The sequence below is a fragment of the Lissotriton vulgaris genome, chromosome 3_1 (assembly GCF_964263255.1).
Source record: "Lissotriton vulgaris chromosome 3_1, aLisVul1.2, whole genome shotgun sequence".
NCBI classification, from domain to species: Eukaryota; Metazoa; Chordata; class Amphibia; order Caudata; family Salamandridae; genus Lissotriton; species Lissotriton vulgaris.
The window spans coordinates 1,503,006,106-1,503,022,383 of NC_141689.1; the positions used below are offsets into that span (position 1 = coordinate 1,503,006,106).

Consider the following 16,278-nt stretch of genomic DNA (forward strand, 5'->3'; position numbering starts at 1 on the left):
GGTCTTTCATGGTACATTGTTATGAAGTGGGTGCTATTTGAATATTTGGATGCCTTTGCTTGACATAAAGACAAAGTGTTATCTCCCGATAATTTCCCTTGCATGTTCTTTTCCTTTTCTTGTTGCTGTCTGATTACTTGTTGGAATTAGTTTTAATGTTATTATTCACAAAGTAAAGTTGTGCATGCACATATGTCTTCTGAAAAATGATGTATACATACTTGCCTTATGTCTATCACCTAATTGTTATAAAATAACCCATAACAAATTTTGCTAAAAGACTAGTAAATACCAGTTATGAACTATCCATTCTACTCAATTTGCACATACACCTTGCACTTCCCACTAACACTGTTTTAAAAAACTAAACAGGCAGTCTCAAACTCAATCTATTTGCACATTGCTCAAACCATATTATAACAAAGTATAACCATGTTGTTACAAGTAACGAACACGCTTGCACTCCTACTACATACCAACTGATTCTATTCTTTTTACATTGTAAAAAACTAATTTTTACTACTAAACATAGACTTAAGCATACTTGACCTATTGTCTAATCCCATTCACAACAAAGTATAGCCTTACTAACTCTTTGCATCATTCATATGACTTCACTATGTCAGTGTGTTGTTTAACAAAAATGTTTATTGCAATTTTTATGTTACTTTGTTTACAAATAGGCATATATACATTGCGATTGATTGAAACAACACAATTATGCTTTGCATTTCATTGGTTCATACAAGGGTGCGGGAGTACATGTTGAGGAAATGCGTTTGGTTAGTGAACACCCTGCATCAAACGTGTGATGCCATACTAGGTCTGGGTTCCTGCATAGTAGGATGCTATGTTATGGGGCAATTATCTGGTCATTTAAACTATTGGTGTGTGTGCTTAACTAGGGTTTGAAACTTGGAATGAATTTGTTTGGGAGGGCTGGAGCTGCCTCTACGAGCATTTGGGGATAGAAGTAGATATGTCACTGTATGCCTTAATGACCGTTGGGGCGGGGGCATCACCAGGAGTGCGGGGCTTTCCGGGAGTGTGACTCAAATTGGGGTATGTTGTGTATAATTCTATATCCATGGGCAGATTGTTGGGTCAGGGCTATTGGTGTGGTTCAGGGGTGCTGCCGCTCGCGCTTGGAGGGAGCTCGGGTTGTATATCATGACTCTGGTCGTCTGGTGTATTCGATAGCAGCGCTGGCTTTTGGGTTAAGCTACATGATGGTGAAATTGGTGCAGCAGCATGGCCCATTCTATGGAGATGTATCTTGCTTATCCCCTGTGCCTTCTCCCTCCTGATTGTTTCTTCTTCCACCGAGCCTCATTTTCTAACTGCTCCCACACAGGTTGCCAGTGGGGTCCTCCCGGAGTTTTACATGGCGATCCATCTTTTGCCAGAAGGAGGGCTAAGGAAACAAAATGCGTTTTGTCCTTGCGGTTTTTGTGCTTTTGGAAGAGCACTATCCCATTGGCCTCCAAATTGTTGATGTCTGTGAGTCCTGTTAATTCCTGTAACGCCTCATGTACTTCGGTCCAGTTGAACTGCAATATGGGGCATGACCAGAACATATGTATAAATGTTGAGTCTGAGGATTGGCATCTCGGGCATACCAACTGTGTATCTGGGTAAAAGCGATGGAGCTGGGTTGGAGTGAGGTAGGCACGGTGTAGTATAGAGAGCAGTATATTTTTTAAACAGACGTTTCGGGACACTTTGGATATTCCAGGGCACACACCCATTCCTTATCGTGTAGTGGGCGCCCTATCTCCTCTTCCCATTTTAGTCATAACGAGGTTAGTGTGGTGGCAGTGAGGTCCCGGTTGCTTTGTAAAGCTATGTAATTAAGTGCTGCCCCAACCCTATGTGGAGGATTGCGTGAAGTACCGGGTGTGTCACTGGCTCCCCTTCGGAGAGATCCCATATGCGGCGGCTGCTAAGGATTATTTGTCAGTGTAGTAAGAATTGTCCTGGCGGGAGGCCTGTCTCATCCGAGAGTCTGTCAAATGGTAATAACTGGCCTTCTTTGAACAGGGATCCCACCTCTAGAATGTTGTGATCTGTACAAATTTGCATTGCTCGAGCTGAGTAAAATCCCTCATCCTCTGGCAGGCCGGCGAGCGGGTATAAGGGAGAATATAGGGGAGTGTCACCGGACACGCAGTGGATTCGCAACATGCATGCTTGTGCCACCTTTAACTGCACCGAGTGCGACGACTTAGGTTGAGTGCCTGGGAGCAGTAGACGGCATATGGCTTGCATCGACATGGGCCCTCCCTCTGAGGCGGTATCCGCTAAAGGCCGTCCTGCCGTCCAGCGGGACAGCTACTAGGTTTGTGCAGCGAGAAAATAAGCCTCAATGTACGGTGCTCCCATCCCCCCTTGACTTATTGGGAGTTGCAATGTTTGGGAGAGCAACTCTACGGTGTCCGCTGCCCCATATGAGGGAGCTTAATAGGGCATCTAATTCTCGGAAAAAGGATTGTGGGGGAGCAACAGGGGTGTTGGTGAAGTAGTAAAGAAATTGTAGTACTAAGATCATTTTGGCTAAGGCTATTATGCCGATAGTGCCACGGGTAGGGTCTTCCAAAAATTCACTTGTGTTTTGGTTCCCGCCAAGGCCCGGCAGTGATTGCCTTCGAATAGGTCAGCGCGGGAGTGGTAGAGCCGGATGCCAAGGTATCGTGGGGCACTGTTTCTACAGGCTATGTGCGAATTTCTAATTCTTATCCCTCGCGCGGAGGTGAGGGATTAGGGGCATATAGTGGATTTTGTCGAATTGACTTTGTGTCCTGTGGTGGCCGCAAAGTCCGAGAGTTTGTTTCCAGTGGGGCTGAGGTCTGACTCTGTCCCTCACATAGAGCAACAGATTGTCTGTATACATGGACACTATGTGTGTGGTTCCTGCAATTGGGATGCCCCATGCGTCTCCCTCCCGGCGCAACCTGATCGCAAGGGGCTCCATTGCCATGGCGAACAGATTGGGGAAGAGGGGACACAGCTGCCAGGTACTCCTCTCTATTTGGAAGGGTGGGGAGATGTATTTGCCTAGCCTCACTCTAGAAGTGAGTTTGGTGTATAATAGTTTTCATGTACGCCCCATAGATTGGCCCTGTCCTCATTCGTCTCAGCGTTTCGAAGAGGTACGGCCATGTCAGGGTGTCAAATACTTTCTCCAGGTCCAAGATCAGACAGGCCACTCTAGAGTAGCTATCCCTGGTCTGATCCTGAACCTGAAACAGCCGGAGGATATTCTGGGACTTATTTTTGCCCGGTAAGAATCCGTTCTGACCTTGATGTATAAGTGGCGGGAGTACTGGGCTCAAGCGATCTGCCAGTATCTTACCTAAGACCTTGCAATCGGCAGAGAGTAAGTGTGATTGGTCTGTAGGAGGCTAGGTGGATCGGGTCCAGATCAGGTTTCGGGATTGAGACTACAAGAGATTCCCGTAATGAACCTAACAGTTCCCCCTCCTCCAGAGCCGCTGCGTACATGATGGTCACTCGTGGCGCCAGTTGCATAATGAAAGTACTATAATAGGGCAGACCGTCCATCCCTGGGGCTTTTTTCCGTGCCAAGGCTTGGATTCCTTGTTTCACTTCTGATGATGTGATCTCCTTCTCGAGGAGGTCTCCATCCTCTCTCTGGATCTGGGGTATAGTGAGGGGTCCCAAGAACCGGGTGAGTGGCCCCCAACTGACCTGCATAGGACATCGATATAGCTTTGTGTCGTGTGTATGGAAGAGTCGCAGGATATCGGACTGGGAAGTCGCAACTCCGCCGATTGGGTCTCTAATTTCGGTGATTGGTTGGATGTCCTGGTTCTAGCGAGCCATCCAGGCTAGAAGCGTTCCCAATCTATCTCCCTCCCTATTCCTATTGGCTCCATATAGCTTAAAGTTGTAGAGTCACAGATCCGCTAAGACTTCCTAGTACTCCATTTTAGCTTCCGCGACTTGTGCAGGGGTCACTGCATTCAAATCTTCTGCCTTGGTCATTGCCACTAGCTTAAACTCTGCTTTTTCAAGGCTTCGATCAAGAGTCCTGCAGACTCCTGTTATTTGCTTAATACAGGCTCCCCACCTGACGACTTGAAAGGAGTCCCATTCCAGCACCCTGCTGGACGCTGTGTTGGTGTTATTAAAGTATTCTGCAATGCTATTTTCGTGGTTGTGGCGAAACACTGGATCCTCCAGGCACTCTTGCTGCAGTTTCCAGGTCGGGACAGTCTGGTGGGGTGGTCGCACCCATGATCGCTCTGTGTGTACTTGAGTAGAGTAGTCTGGGCCTGGGGGCTGTTACCAGTCTAAGGAGCGGTCAAGTACGCACTTATGGTCACCCCTCAGTCTCCATGCTGACGGTGGTAATTGTGGTAGGATTGTCGACATAGAGTCCCAGAACTGTCCTTGGTTGGTGTTTTGGGGTGTAAATACTACTAATAATAAGGGCTGCTCGTCTAACAGTCCCTCCAGAAATGCGTATCTCCCCTCTCTGTCCACCACTCTGCGAGTTTCTTTAAATGGAACCCCTGGCCTGAGCCATATCAGTGCCCCTCGAGCAAATGTGGAGTAGGTAGTAGCACAGAAAGTGCTGCACCAGCTCTTCTGTATCCGGTCTAGCTTGGTTTTTGTGAGATTTGTTTCTCGTAATAGTATTATCTGCGCTTTTTGTCGCTTAGCATAGGAATAAACTTTGTATCCCTTTCGTGTGCGTTCTCCTGACATTTAGGGTCAGAAGACTAATGTCTGTTTTTATTGGCATAATTTTATGTGATTGTGACGGTTGGGGGAACGGAGAGGGAGAGTATTGCATCCTGTCCTTGCCCTCAGCCCCTTTACATGTTTGTCTGTTGGGTAGAAGCGCCCGCCTGAAGTGGGACTGTGTTCGTGAATCTGGGATAACTGGGAGGTATGTCAACTGGTTTCGAGGAACCGTGTTCCAACATTACGGACCTATCACAACTGGTGATACGTCCAAACTACACACATTAACCAACGTTCTAATGTATTGTGGGGGGAAAGTGCTTTTGGAGTCCTGTGTCCGTTGCCCATTGTGGCATATGTTGTTATATGTGTCTGTTGTGGGGCTTAGTGCACTCAGATATAAGTGTTCATGGCTTTGTGTGATGACTTTGTTTCAGCTGGTGGTACTGGGTACAATAGTATAATCAAAAGGTTATCCCCTACATACCAATTTCTAAACCGTACTTATATATTCGAACCACAGATTCAAACTTTACACACTCTCCTGTCTCATAACACTGAACCCAAGTATATGCAACATTTTCAAATATGTATTGTATCGATATAATGTACAAATGTCAGACAATATAATAAAAAAAAATATTCTATTCTCTTTCACTACACACATTAATTCCTATAACCCTTTCCTATTAATATGTTCTTACAGAGTCCTAGGAGAAACATATTTCATTTTATTAAAATTAGAATTTAAATTTTTTTTTTCCTTTTTTATTAATTACACACACTGTGCAAGTAAACTGAATGAGATAAGACAATAATCTTATACAAATATCACCTGAAATAAAAAATGCTAAACGGCAGGTAATTGTCGACGCAGCGTTTCGGTGGAAGGAAATTGATAGTCCACCTTCTTCAGGACTTTAGTTTATGACAACAATCATCTCTCATCTGATTGTTCCAGGTTAGCACACAGTGTGTTATTAGTAAAAAATAATTTAAAAAAGGGGGAAATAATTCTTTAAATTGTAATTTCAATTAAATGTAATATGTTTTTTCTATGAGACTGTAAGAACATATTAATAGGAAAGTGTTGTAGCAATTCATGTGTATAGTGAAAGCAAATATAATTATTTTTTAATTATATTAAGTGTTTAAGTGTTTTAATTGTCTGACATTTGTACATTATATCAATGCAATAAATATTTGACAATTTTGCATATACTTGGGTTCAATGTTATGAGACCGGAGAGTGTGTAAGGTTTGAATCTGTGGTGTGAATATATAAGTACGGTTTAGAAATTGGTATGTAAGGGATAACCTTTTAATTATACTTTAGTGCACCCTGTTCCCTAGATCTGTAAGGGTACCTCTCAATATTTGTTAAAAGTTACTGGGTACAAGTCAAGTGCGGGTTGCAAAGGAGGGGGGGGGGGAGTAGTTTAATCTTAAATGTCCGGTCCTTTCAGATCAGTGTGTCTGCCGTTTGGAGGGGTCACCAGGGGGGAGGTCATCGAGCCCGCACGTGATATGCTTGTGTCTCTGGAATCATCGTCGGATTAAAAGATGTGTGGGCCATCCTCCCAGTCCGATGTTGCAGTGGCCATAATTAGGTTAGCCTCCCCCTGAATAGCTCTCCTTCGCTCTGCTATTTTTTCCTCTAGGTTGGGGGGCCTAGACGGGTCTTTGTCCTCTGTCCTTGCCTTTTAGGGCCTCTTTCCCCACGGATCACTCAACCTTTGACCTCCTCTGGCTGCCTGACTGTCTCCCACTGCAGGCCACCTAGAACATTGGTTTCCGCCCAATCAAACACAGACTTTGGGTCTGTAAAGAACTTTGAGACTGGCTTGGAACAGTAGCGAGTATTGGATCCCTTTTAGGCGGAGAATTCTATTTGCTTCCAGGAAAGTGGCTCTTTGTTGCTGCACAGCTTTAGAATAGCCCAGAAAGAGCATCACCTGCTTAAACTCAACTTGAAGCGGGCCATGTTGTCTGGCTGCCCTCAAGACAGCATCCCTGTCCCGGAAGTGGAGCAGCTTCAGGAGTATCGGCCGTTTGGGGTGTCCTCAGAGGTTGTCGAGCAGGGACTCTGTGAGCCCTTTCTACTGAGAAGAAAGGTATAAGTTCGGCGTCTGGGGTAAATGATTTAAACCAAGTTTCAATGTACTTTTTGGGGTGGGACATTTCCACTCCTTCCAGCAAATTAATCACCCGGATATTGCTGCAGCGGAATCCCCCCTCTAGATCATCTGCTCTCTCCTCCAGCTTGGTTATATGGGTTTTGTGGGTCCGTATGCTGTCCTGTTGCGCTTTAGCCAGTAGCTGAAGGTTGGCCAAGGTTTTTTCCCCGTCTGTCATTCTGTCAGCCAGCTTCCAATGGTAGTCATGTAACAGACAAAGATCCGAGGACAGGGTCCCAAATCTATCCTCCATTGTAAAACGAGAGTGTTCAATCGCAGCTAGCACCTTATTTAGCTTGTCGGACTTTGCCTGCGGCATAGCTTTCAGTCATTTGGGTTTGGTCCAGGTCCAGCGGGGGTGGCTGGCGCTCCATAGCCGCAGTCTGCGATCCATTGGTTTGACGCTGTCACCCCATGATCAAGTGTGTATGCATGGCGGGATTGCCTTCCTGCTTCTGTCTCAGGGTGCTGCTGTGCCTGTAGTCTCCTGCAGTTGTAGACCTGCTGCCTCCCTCTCGGGGGAGCCAAATCCTGTCCTAGTCAAGTATCCGATCTACTGATTGGGGTACCAGGTTGACGGCTGATGGTCGGCAGAGGGGGGATGCCTTCTCCCTGTTTATGTGCTTCTGGTACCTCTAATTCTTCGAGGCTCTTCACCGGGGCCGAGTGCACCTTTCCAAGGAAGTTCCTGAGATTGCTGGGTCTGTGGTCAGAAAACGGGGTGGGGGTTCTCACTCCTTTCCCTCGAAGGTGGTTACGGGCGGTGACTTCTGTCCCCACGTTTGGTTAACAACCCCTCCCTGGTTGATGTCTGTCTGCTTGGTAGAGCCCGTCTGTGAGCTTCTGCCAAGGAGTGGCTCTGATATGGATGCCTGGTGTGGCCTAAACTGCAATTTCGCCCTTGCTCTTGCCTCAGCTCGGCTAGCTTGTGCCCAGAGCGACCAAGGTATCCCGAGGGGTGGTCCCCCACACGTTTCGCACCAGTGGTGTTCCCTCCAACGCCCTCCACTCCTCGCCGGCTCTCAAGACTTGCCACGAAGCACCAGGTTGCGTCCGGCCTTCCCAGGGCCTCAGTCGCTCCACCTCGCTGGCGAGTGGCTCTCTGTGGATTACCTGGTGGTGTCCGGCTGGCCCTTCTGATTGGAAAGTTATGCTTGTGTGTCTCTGGGCCCTATCAATATTGGGCTTGTGGTCACCTCATTGATTCCGACCTGCTCCATAGGGGGATTTGAGGGGATGTGACCTCTAAGGTGACAGTCCCCTCCCCTCCACTGTACCGGATTTGTTGCTGTTCCCGCTGCCCTGTGGTGCTATGGCGAAATCCTCTTCAGGTGGCTGTGTTCTCCAGGTAGCTCATGTAGGGACTTCCTGGTCGGGGCCAATGCAGCTCTGCTTTGCTGGCCTCGTCAGGATCAATCTTGGGGCAGTTGCGGCACCTCCTGTCTATTCGCCGGGGGGGGGGGGAAATGAGTGGAGGGAGGGCGTTACCTTCTCCCACCTCGCCATCCATAGTATGTCGATGTTGCCGTCCTCCGCTCCGGACACCAGGAAGGCCCCTCCAGCGGCCCGGGGCCGCCCGGTCAAGTAGTCTCCCCCGTCGTGCTGTGGGCCCACTCTGGTCTGGTCATGAGCAGTTCAAGCTTTCTCTGTTGCAGGATGTGTGCCTCTGGTATGCCCCCGGCTGGATATTGCTGCTGGTGCCCCCTTGGTCTGGTGTACGGTGGGTCTCGTTTCCCTTTGCTCCGGTGCTCTACCCCTTCTCTCTCGGCCCGTGAGGAGTGTGCAGGCAGGTCCTCCGATCCTCCGGTTGCTTTGGCTGTCTAGGGGGGCCGCCATTTTAAGAAAAGCTCCAGTCTGTCGGCAGGCGCAGTGCCCCCTGCAGCTTTCAGCGCGCAGGTACCGTCTCTCTGGTCTCTTGTTGGGTGGCAGAGAATGTCTCCCTCTGAGGCCCCCTATCCCCGGGCTCAGCTGCATCCTCCACCCCACCTCGGGCCTGGGCGTTGCTGCTGGTGCACCCTTGGGTTGACGTGCGGCAGACTCCGGCTCCCCCCGGGATGTGTCACCCCACTTTCTCTCTGCTGCGTTCGCAGTTTAGGGAGGCCATCATTTTTAGGGGAGCCTTTCCTCTCTGTTTGCTGGTGCTACTTTTGTCGCTACTCGTTGCCACACCACTCTCTATTCTGATCTGGCAGCCACCGGCGAGTGGGTATTATTTGGGCATGTCACCAGGCCCCGTCGATTAGGATGGCTACCGATGTTAAAGGCTGGCGGCGGAGCTCTACTCGAGCACGTCTGCCATCTTGGCCGGCTTAGCCACCCACCCGTCAGTGTGTTATGGGGCATAATTATGATCGCTCAGGGCTGCAGTAGTCTTGTTTACATCTATATTGTAGTTCTCATTCATGGCTATGTGGCTACATTTTATTGGGATCCTTTTGTGGCCAAGCAATACAGGAAATGGGAAAGTGACCCTCAAAAATGTCTGCAACTGTCCATATGAACAATTCACACCAAAAGCTAGTTCCCTAATAAAACAATCTTAACAAATGGATACAAATAAATATGCTCTGGTGCCTACGGGTAACCATTAATTACATTGTGTCCCAGCTAAATGTGTTGCACAGAAGAAGTGAGCAGCCCAACATGGTGTCACCTGTCGTGAGTGTTAAGAAAGTAGTTGTAATAGAAAAACAATAGGCCTAGCCAATATCCATTGATTATAACAAGTTTATTTTTATATCTAGTGCTACTTATGTTCATTCCGCAAAAATGTGTAGACATAGCCAGATGTGAGTCTGCCAATTACTCTGCAATGAGGTGGAGTCTAGTATAGTTTAAACATGTATTGTATGCCAAGTGGTAACCTAGAGGGCTTGTACCACAACGTTTGCTTATTCACTAAGTCCAGGGTATGACATTGGTCAGACCAGTTTGGTGAGTATTGTGTACTACTACACATCTAATCATCCTTAATTTCAGGACAACTTCTGCTTACTTTTTATAAACTTGCCCTTTTCTTTTGATTTTTGTTATGCTCATGAAGCAGTGCACACCAATCAATTATTAAACTAGATTACGTGACCATGTCAAAATAGATAATGTGCTTCTTTACTACTCTATCTTTAGTATGGTCATAATTGCTAAAAATAGATAAATTACTAACCATACCTAATAGCGTTTGATTTTTATTTGATTTATTTGTGATACAAGAGGTACTGTAGTGTATTTAGCTGCAGTGGTTGCCTAAAAAATAGGAGACTCTCCGATTATCCGCATGTAATTCGCATATAGTTAGCACCTCTGCAGATCTCACTAATAAAATATTGTTTGTTGTAATACTCTTACACCACTATTATAACAACCCTGCATTCGTACCAGGTTCCCTTCACCATGCATTGTTTGATGAAGTATTTCAAAGCTCGTTCCATTGATGGTATATGTTATTCACGTGGGATCCCATTGGATGGCAGTTCAAAACAATGTAGCTCCAAAGTTATATTTTGCTGTGTGTGACGTATTAAGTTCACCGCTTCAATCATTCATTATGCTTTATTTCGGTCACAAAGACCATAAAAGGGGGGCATTGTCGGACTTGAAGCGGCCCAAAGCGGTCCAAGGACTCACCTGCTGCCCACAAAGACCCTGTCCTGCCGGAGTAGCTCCTGGGCGCCACACGCTGTAGTCTCCACGCCGCTTCCAGCACCATCTTGCGGCCAGAGACTACAGCTCCCAGAGAGCTTAGCGGGGACTTCCGGTTTTCGCCACGATCTCGCCCGGAGGCGCTATAAAAGTTCAGGCGCTCCCTCCACGTTCTGGGACGCGCGCGGGACTAGCCGGGCGAAGCCCGGGCAAAGAGCGGGCCCTCTGTGGCCCTCAGAGGCCTGAGGAGACTGGACTGGGCCAGGGACTCTACACCTTTTTATCTGGATTTCTATTGTTTACTACCTACTTGAGACTTTATTTCTTTATTTTTGTGTATTTCTCGTGAGTGAGTAGTGTTTCTTAGACGACCTTACATATTCCTTCATAGCTATATAAGATGTCTAAACCCAAGGTCACAGGTCCCGGCACCATTGACAATTATATGGTGAAGAAAGTAAGCCAGATTAATAACGAACGGCGTGCATCTTTAGTGACCGCTGAGCCTGCTTCATGTGAGGTCGCCCCCACACAGCTGCTCCTGCCCGCTGCCTGCCAGCACCAGCACCTTGCCCTGCGGCTGCCTCCTTGCCCGCAGCCCGCCTGCTGACGTTTCTTTTACTATTTCTCCCCTCTGCTCCGCCGTATTTTGTGCCGTCTACTTGTGTGCCCCTCTCCCCTTTGCCTTCTGTACCACCCCAGCCGCCGTATTTTGTGCCGTCCTTGTGTTCCCCTGTGTGCCCTTCTCCCCTTTGCCTTCTGTACCACCCCAGCCGCCGTATTTTGTGTCGTCCTTGTGTTCCCCTGTGTGCCCCTCTCCCCTTTGCCTTCTGTACCACCCCAGCCGCCGGACGACCCAGCCACCGCTGAGCCGCCCTCGGCCCTCCTTTCCCGCCACTGCCTCCGGCGTCACCGCCCCCCTCCTGCCCATTGGCCACCCCGCTCCCGCCACCCAGCTGACCCGCCCTCTCGGCTCCTCACTTATGACGCCCCCAGAGCGACCGCACAGTGGACGCGCGCAGCGGGAGCACCGATTGAGTGCCGAAGGTGCGCCAAAGGTAAGCCCGTCCGCGTCTGGCCCGCGCCCAGCGCCAGGACCCCTGGCCCCCGCAGAAACCAGCCTACCCGCTGGACCTACAACCCCACCAAACTCAACGCACTCAACGCCGGCCGAATCCAGGGCTGCTACCGAGCCACCCCGAGACGCACCCACGGACCCTTCTGCTGCCACTCCTGCAAGTTCACCTGCATCAGGACCTGCACTACTCCAGCACCGACCAAGACCAAGACGAGCAACAGCAGCAGCCACCTGAAATGCATCCTGCTCAACACCCGCTCCGTCCACAGACACGCCGTCGAGCTCTGGAACCTGCTCGACACAACTTCACCAGACGTCGCCTTCCTCACGGAAACCTGGATGAACGCCTCTTCAGCGCCCGACATCGCCATCGCCATCCCAGACGGCTACAAGATCATCCGAAGGGACCGCATCAACCAGACCGGAGGAGGCATCGCCATCATCCACAAGAAAACCATCCGCATCACGACCAACACCGACAACACCCTCGCACCCGCCGAGCACCTGCACTTCCAGGTCCACATCAACCCCAAGACCACCCTCAGAGGCACCCTCATCTACAGACCCCTGGGACTACGCACACAATTCAGCGAAGACATCGCCGACTTCATCAGCCCGCACGCCCTCCTCTCCGCTGACTACATCCTCCTCTGGGACCTCAACTTCCACCTGGAGAACAACAACGACCGCAACACCACCACCCTGCTGGACAACCTCGCAAACCTGGGACTCAAGCAGCTGGTGACCACCCCCACCCTCTACGCCGGACACACACTCGACCCCGTCTTCTCATCCAACAAGGACATCACCTTCAGCCACGCCACCGGACTCCACTGGACGGACCACAGCTGCTTCCACTTCAGCTTCAGAAGGACCACGATCCACCACCACCATCAACAGGTTGCACGCAGAAGCTGGAACAAGATCACAGCCGACCAGCTCGCGACTTCCCTGAGGAAGAACCCACCCACCAGCGCAACAAACCCCAGCCAAGCGGCCACCAACCTCACGAAGTGGATCAGCGACTGCGCAGACGACCTCGCCCCCCTGAGGACCCCGCCTAGCAGACCCGGTAGCAAGAAAGCCCCATGGTTCACCGACGAACTCAAGAGCTCCAAGAAGAACTGCCGAGCCCTCGAAAGAACCTGGCGCAGAGACCCTTCACCGGACAACATGACTGCCCTCAAGCTCGCCACCCGAAAACACCACCAACTCATCCACGCCACCAAGAAAACTGCATTCAAGGAACGACTGGACAACAACGCACACAACAGCAAGGAACTCTTCAACATCGTCAAAGAGCTCTCCAACCCCAACGCCGGAAACAACGCCATCACCTCTTCGCAAGACCTCTGCAACTCCCTCGCCTCCTACTTCCACAACAAGATCGCGGACATACACAACAGCTTCAGCACTCAACCGACGCACGCCACGACCGAACCACCGCCCCCCACCACCACCCTCCGCGCCTGGACCCCGATCAGCACCGAAGACACCGTCCGCACGATAAACTCCATCCACTCCGGATCTCCGACCGACCCCTGCCCTCACCACGTCTTCAACAAGGCCGACGCTGTCATCGCACCCCACCTGCGGGACATCATCAACACCTCCTTCGACACCGCTACCTTCTCGGAGAGCTGGAAGCACGCCAAACTCAGCGCTCTACTAAAGAAGCCATCAGCCGACACCACCGACCTCAAGAACTACCGCCCCATCTCGCTGCTCCCGTTCCCTGCAAAAGTCATCGAGAAGACCGTCAACAAGCAGCTGGCCGCCTTCCTCGAGACGAACGGATCCCTCGACCTCTCGCAGTCTGGCTTCCGGGCCAACCACAGCACCGAGACCGCCCTGATCGCAGCCACCGATGACATCCGAGCACTGCTTGACAACGGAGAAACAGCAGCCCTCATCCTCCTAGACCTCTCCGCGGCCTTCGACACTGTCTGCCACCGTACACTAGTGCAGCGACTCAGCAACGTCGGAATCCAGGAGAAGGCACTGGAGTGGATCATCTCCTTCCTCGCCGGAAGGACACACTGAGTCCGCCTCCCCCGTTCAGATCTGAAGCCACCGAAGTCATCTGCGGCGTTCCTCAAGGCTCCTCGCTCAGTCCAACCCTCTTCAACGTCTACATGAGCCCCCTCGCAGACATCGCACGCCAGCACAACCTCAACATCATCTCCTACGCCGACGACACCCAGCTGATCCTCTCCCTCACCAACGACCCCACCACCGCCAGAGCCAACCTCCACGAAGGGATGAAAGAGGTAGCCGAATGGATGAAGAACAGCCGCCTGAAACTGAACTCGGACAAGACAGAAGTCCTCATCCTGGGATCCTCACCCTCCGCCTGGGACGACTCCTGGTGGCCCCCCGCCCTAGGCAGCGCACCCAAACCAACAGACCACGCACGCAACCTGGGCTTCATCCTGAACTCCTCCCTCTCCATGACCAGACAAGTCAACGCCGTCTCTTCGTCGTGCTTCAACATCCTGCGCATGCTACGTAAGATCTTCCGGTGGATCCCCACCGAGACCAGGAAGACGGTCACCCAGGCCCTCGTCACCAGCCGTCCGGACTACGGCAACTCCCTCTACGCCGGAACCACCGCCAAACTCCAGAAGAGACTCCAGCGGATCCAGAACGCCTCAGCACGACTCATCCTGGACATCCCCCGTCGCAGCCACATCTCCGGACACCTGAGAGACCTGCACTGGCTCCCGGTCAACAAGAGAATCACCTTCCGACTCCTCACCCACGCACACAAAGCCCTACACAACCAAGGCCCAGTATACCTCAACAGCCGCCTCAACTTCTACGCTCCCAAACGCCAGCTTCGATCGACCGGCCACGCCCTCGCCTCCGTCCCCCGCATCCGAAGAGCCACCACAGGGGGACGGTCCTTCTCCTACCTCGCCGCCAAGACATGGAACTCCCTCCCGACCTACCTCCGCCTGACCCAGGACCTCCTCGCCTTCAGGAAGCAACTCAAGACCTGGCTGTTCGAGCAGTAGCGGACCCCCCTCTCCTAGCGCCTTGAGACCCTCTGGGTGAGTAGTGCGCTGTATAAATGCTTTGATTGATTGATTGATAGGGAAGGGGACTCCGATACTGGGTTTGCCTGAGTTGTCTCCACAAGGGGTGACCACAGAGGCTGAGGCAAATACGAGTGGAGTCGTTAAAGAAGATCCGCTGACGCCCCTACGGTGAGTGTTGAGGTACATTTAGACCAACACGCCCTGTCAAGTGAGGAATCAGGAGAAGCTCCTCCTGTCTCAAGGCCGATGCGATCCTGCAGGAAAGTACAGCAAAAACAGGGGGGGAAACATAGTACAAAAAGAAGGGATTTGGATGGGAAAGAAACTAATGGCCCTGTCATAAACCCCTTCGTGTTTACCGGAAATAATGAAAGTGGTCTTAATATAAATGTTGAGCAGTTTGCATCTCTTATTAAAAATGTAGAGGTAAAATTAGAAGCAAAAATAGAGAAGATTATTAAACCGCTGACTATTCAGATAGACACCCTGGTTACGGAGGTGGCTAGGCTTGGCGGCCTGGTGTCTACACACCTGGCTGCAGCCACCAGTGCAAGGGCTAAGGCTGGGGGAGGAGGGCAGGAGGTGACGAGTGGTAAAGTTCACCAGAACACTTGTAATACTGTTGCAGTAGCTACTACTGTGAATGAGGTACTAAGTACACCAGTTGTTCCAGTAGTACCTGCTTTGTTAACTCAACCCAATTCAGCTCCGAGGAGCGGACTAGATTCAAGGTCCCCTAGGAGTAATCGATATTTGAACTTACCACCTGACTGTGCACAGTTTGTGGCGGTATTGACTACTGTTCCACCTTGCGGTACCCATCCTTCCTCACCCCATGATGAATCTCACGCCTCACTGAAAAACAAGACAGTCGCCTGGCTTAATAAAAACAGGTGTTTTCCCATTTCATATTCAGATCAGATAATGGCAGTAAGGAGGGTGAATTGGGTATGCCCGTCCAAAAAACTGGGAAGTGAGGATTGCATTGTTGTAAATTTTAAACACCCCCAACATGTGGCAACTGTCCTCTTAAGAGCATCTTCATTAATATATAATGAGAACAGTATATGTGTGCGCCCATTGGGGTACTTTTACGCCCATTTGTGCAAACCCCCCCCCCCCCCAACAAAGGATAACCAGGCGGGTGTTTGAACCTCAGACCCCGATCATGGACACACAATTTTTATATAACATTGTTAATCCATGTGGGCCTGGAAATATGGCTGAAACCCACAATAGGATTACTAGTGTTGGACGCTACCATCATGGGTTTAATGTCAACACACAGAATAGGTATGATGCTCTGTCTGGCCTTGAGATGTGTGATTGACGTGAGGTACCTGTGGGTCAGGGCACTGCGGCATCAGGTGAACTAGCACCCGCAGAGAACTCACATGACATAGCACCTGGTTGTCTTGTTGTCTCGTGGAATATTGCGGGGTTGGCTACTAAGATGGCTGATGAAAACTGGGTTAACGATATTAAGCAATTCAAGGTCATCTGTCTACAAGAAACTTGGTGGGTAGAGTGTGATCTCTTCTTGGAAGGGTATAAGGCCTTTTACGTGCCAGCTACACCATCAATAAGAGGCAGACCAAAGGGGGGACTTGTGATTTTTGTTTCTATTTTAGTC

The 16,278-nt window shown here is 50.3% G+C and overlaps 1 protein-coding gene across 3 annotated transcripts in view; it reads left to right on the forward strand.

The window, feature by feature from the left end:
• Window positions 1-16,278, forward strand: part of RAP1GDS1 (Rap1 GTPase-GDP dissociation stimulator 1) — an 892,032-nt gene that overhangs the window by 376,923 nt on the left and 498,831 nt on the right. The gene's annotated exons all lie outside the window — the stretch shown is intronic.